The 4,766-nt window shown below is 42.6% G+C and overlaps 1 protein-coding gene across 2 annotated transcripts in view; it reads left to right on the top strand.

Moving 5' to 3' along the window:
- The first annotated feature begins 604 nt into the window (after positions 1–604).
- Positions 605–4,766, top strand: part of LOC109485898 — a 16,573-nt gene continuing 12,411 nt past the window's right edge. Inside the window, exon 1 of one of the 2 annotated variants that reach the window (XM_019789581.1) lies at positions 605–751. The gene's annotated coding sequence lies outside the window, so the exon portion shown is untranslated. The remainder of the gene's footprint in view (positions 752–4,766) is intronic. The other variant, XR_002141157.1, reaches the window with a different exon arrangement.

Genomic DNA, 4,766 nt, shown 5'->3' with positions numbered 1-4,766 from the left:
AGGACTGTGTCACGACGCGGCTGCGATTGTATCTCGGTGTTTGGAACATTTCCAAGCCGATAGGCCTTGACAGAGAGTTCACGCGGACGTACACCTTGCTCTTATGTATGCTAATTTATGCACATGCACATTAGGTCCATCGACCAGCGCTAGTGCACACTGCGACCATAGCTTCGTGGTTTCGGGCGTATTGCATATCACATGTTTGACGTTTACGAGATCTTGGTGGTAGAAACTGCTTCGATACCATCGATTCAAACCGGCTTATACTGCAATAAAACTAACTACACTGGGCGGGCATGATGAGACGATAGACTAACTACCCCGCCATTGGTTAAAACTGCCTTAATATCAATGGTTCAGTTATGGCTTTCTTTCAAAACAAAATTAGTTTTCTAACCACAACCAACATCTTAACTATACTTTACAAAGACGAAACTATATATGGAATGCTTTTTAGTTGTTGTTTTTCTTTTTTCATGTCACTAATTAACACTTTTGTATCATTCACTGATTATATTTATAATAAATAGGTGTCAACCAATGATTGCTAGAAGCACATCCTTATTTTGTGATGATCCCGCGATAGCCATTGGAGCGCAGGGCTCATAGGAACTGATAAGATACGGATTCCGCACCAGTCCAGACCTGTATGACCGTCGCACCAGGAGGAGTGAGGATCACACTTAACTCTGAGCGCGGAGAGGTTGGACGGAATCCAGCGGGCCTATAGTCGTTTTCTGTAACCCAGGTTAGTGTTATTTTCCTTGCATTATCCAACTGCGAGTAGTTTGTTCCGATTTCAGAAAGATTTAGTGAACCTTCGAGGCCATGATGTTTCCTTAAAAAAACTTAATGCGATCTTTACAGCTAATGGCCAGTTACCGCAGAATCAAGTAGCCTCTGAAATTTTCTGCTTGAAAGTTGCAAACCGTACTTCATGAGGTTTCTAAAATGTTGCATTAAACTGCGAATAGGAATATTTGTATCAGTAAAATCCTAATGTTAGTCTTAAGTCGAGCTTTCCCAGTGTTATTTTCATGTCGAAGAAATCAATGTTTTTGTAATAACTTTATTGTTTATTATTATTATTATTTACTTATCCTTCTTATGCGTCACGTTGTAGGGTGTCGACTGTATTTGCCGTGCGTTGTACAGTATTAATCTGATGCCGTATACATGGAAAATACATCAGTACTAGGTAGCTGACTGACTCTGAATGTCTTCCTGTGGCGCTTTAATCAATGTATCCGTCCAAGCTTCCGAGATTACAAATTTGTTGCACGAGAGCTTACGATTTGTTTTCTTTTCAAACATCATTTTTACTGACGTTAATGCGCAATTCATCAGCTCTATATTGCCCCTCAACTAATGACAAGTCCCATGTGCAGAGGCTGGCTAGACATAACAGTCTGTCTGTTTCATCTGTTCTCTTCTTCAAGAATCGACAAAATCGTTACAAAAATGTATCCTGTCATTTATCAGTTGATATTGCAGTCCCGTTATTTCCGACACCAAACTCTGCCGTTGTGCATACTGAGCAGACGCATGGTCTCAGGACAGAAAACGCCGAGAGAGATGTACAACTATTTCCAAAATGCAAACATTTACGTTGCACGCTGATCTCTCGCGGGATGGCAGTAAGGTCCGTTTTCCAATAGACGACGACTGCTGAGCGACAACAACTGGATTTTTGTTACCAAGGTGTCAGTAGCAGCGCAGTCACATCCATCAGACATACGATGTCGTACGGTGTTCATGTCGCAGTAACCGGTATTTTCAAATAGGCTACCGACAAGAATTTTAGACAGCTTAAACTTTCTCCGAAGCATGGCTACTGAATTCTGTACACATTCAACTGTCCCAAAAATGCCCCAGTTTGCGATCGTACGATGATCGTGCGTACGGCGTATGTCATCGGCCCCCTAAACGATTGCATCTACTTCGTGCTTACTTCTCATATTAGCTTTACTTTGAGCCACATATATCCCATGGCACTGTGCCATACATACGCTACAGCTAGCACTGTGCCTCTTCCAATAGATGTCCATCTACCGTCATGAAAATTGTCTCCAGACACATATTTTTATTGCACGCTCTCCTGCTCCCACTAATCACTTCATCCCGCTAATTGGCCACTCTAGCATTTCCCTGATAGATGGCGATTGTTAGACCCACCAATTGAGATAATTGTGGTCTCAAAAGGCTTACTTACTCCAGCGTTAATGGGTGCTTTAGCCAGACCATTACAAAATAACTACTTGATCAGACCCTTGAACATTTGTTGTATAAAGTTACTCCCAAGACACCACAGTATTTGACGCCTTTCACTCAAGAACATACCTGATTAAGAAAATCGACACGTCGCCGTTATAAAACACAAGAACTATTTTCATCCTGACGAGAGGAACCATTAGCCGGTGGAAACAAATCTACTCCGCCCAGATCGTATTTTGTAAACTTGAAATCAATCTTTACAACTTTTGCCGGCCAACGCCCATTTCGTACGTCCATAACGACCCCTACGGCAATCTTAACGGCGTTAAACGTACTAGTACTTCTAGAAGTAAGCTGCCTTCATTTTACCTTAGCCTTTAATGCTCTGTGACACTGCTCCAAGAACTTGGACGTAAGGAATTATTTAAAGCCTTAATTGCCGAAATCGGCTCTGCCATTTGGATCCCTAACTTACTCTTCAAAAGACGCGAAGGTCAGAACTGGCTCTTTAACTTTAGACATTTCCAAACCACACTATATCCGGCGGCCATGCTGGTGGTCTATCCATTAAGCTGAGAGGAGACGCTGATGAGGTCCGTCACTCTCAAACTTACCGTGGCCGACAGATACACCGTATTGTAACACTGTTGAAGTATATATAACACCTAGGGATTCGTACTTTGTATATTAGGATCAGAAAGTAGACTTGTAGACAAATGGCCATTACTTTCGAACCCTAACATACATAATCAGAATCCCTATATGTTATACATCAACACCGTTGCAATACATTGTACCTGTCTGCCACGGTACCAACTTTCAATCGCGTTTTCGTTTCCCTATAACGCGCTGTTGTGAACAATAGCCAAGGAGCCAATTACTAAACTAGGCTAAAAGCTCTACATAGCCTTCGAATTCCGATTGAGCCGGAGTTGAAGCTCATGGAACAGGCGCATTAGTGAACCCTTTCAGCTGTATGTGGATTTCGCCGCTAATTGCTTCTTGGCACCTGCTGCCTCCCAAAAGGGCATTGAAGACACGTTTGAGACTAATAGCCAAAGACTTGAGTTTGGAAAAAGGCCAATGGATTGCAGATACTGTCATATCCAAGATCGAATACTATGCAGGACGGCATAGGTAACTTTTCTTTGTTATATCCAGGTACCGAGGTCTTGTTTTGGGTGGGTTTGTGTGTATGCTTGTCCAGCTGAGATGGTTGCAGAAAGACTCGGTGGGTATTTGGTTACTTGATTGACAGGAAGGTTAAGGTGTCCCAGCACGCGCCGGGTGGGAGTAAGTGGGTGGTACGTGGAGGAATTCAGACGAAGTGGTTGGCAGTGTGCAATCCCTCCTGACCACAGCTTCAATACATTCACAGCAACTCAATACACTTCCTGGACGTTGGAAATCTTCGATTTCTTGTTCAATCTGCAAAGATTTTCGGACAAAGACAACCTGACTTACATTGGGAGATTGCTCTCCATTAGGCCACCAGTTCACTCTCCGAGGCTGTTGTGTGACAAACACGTGTAATCGTCCATAACTTTCAGAAGAACTGAGAACGCATCCCGGTGTAACAGGGGCGATCAGCATTAGGCAATTAGGCGCGATGTTAAAAACAACTCGTAGCACTAGGGGGAACTAGAGTCTCCTGATCAGTCCACCTGAAAGCGCAAAAGCCGTATACTAGCAACGATAAACTGAAAGAAAAAGAAATTGGAGATTGTCACAAGGACAAGAAAAAGTTTTCAAACCTTCTGTAGATATCTTTTCTAGAGTTTTTGTTTAGTAGCTGTAGCACAGCCAAAGAGATGGTCTAACGTACATATATATGACGTACCATATACAACAGGCCTAGGACAAAAACATTCTGGCTGAGAATGCACCAACCTATCATTTTGTGACAAGCCCAAAGTTACTTGTAGTAACTGTGTGGGCGGACCTTAATGACTGCGGTTACAAAATCCCCCTCACTCTTCCTGTCACTTCACTGCATTGAAATACGTATATTGACACACAGAAAACACACAATTTCCATGTGTATAATTCTACCTAGAGTTTGGCTACATCGCGTTCCAAAGTCTACCTGGCAGATATGATCAGACATCTTCTTCTTCATCATCGGTAGGTCAGTCACCGAGGGAATACTAGTACACGGGATCACAGGGATCACAAACTAAGCCTGGGCAAAAGTTATTAGATTGAGATAAGATAATCTGATTGTACTAACAGCCCTGAAACTATTTAGCAAAACGTCCCAATAGATCGCATCGCAAATTGATCCACGCTTTCTAAAGCTCTTAGCTCTGGAGGCTTAGCGAGGAATGTAGTCGTTAAGATTGCCTGGTATTAATGAATGGTAACAGAAGCAGTCCACCGGCATTATAAGCAATCAGTAAATCCCAATAGGTCTTTTCTTTGAGGGGTGAGTGGTAAATTTGTAAGCGCCTGAAATCTACTTACGTGGTAGATAGATTTTTTCTGGTGTGTCGGTTTAAGTTCCACAAACCGAGTATCACTATCTTACCCGGCTTTGATAATTCAGAATG

This window comes from Branchiostoma belcheri, unplaced genomic scaffold (genome assembly GCF_001625305.1).
Source record: "Branchiostoma belcheri isolate BF01 breed outbred unplaced genomic scaffold, Haploidv18h27 scaffold79, whole genome shotgun sequence".
NCBI classification, from domain to species: domain Eukaryota; kingdom Metazoa; phylum Chordata; class Leptocardii; order Amphioxiformes; family Branchiostomatidae; genus Branchiostoma; species Branchiostoma belcheri.
This window is presented reverse-complemented; position numbering and strand designations above follow the sequence as displayed.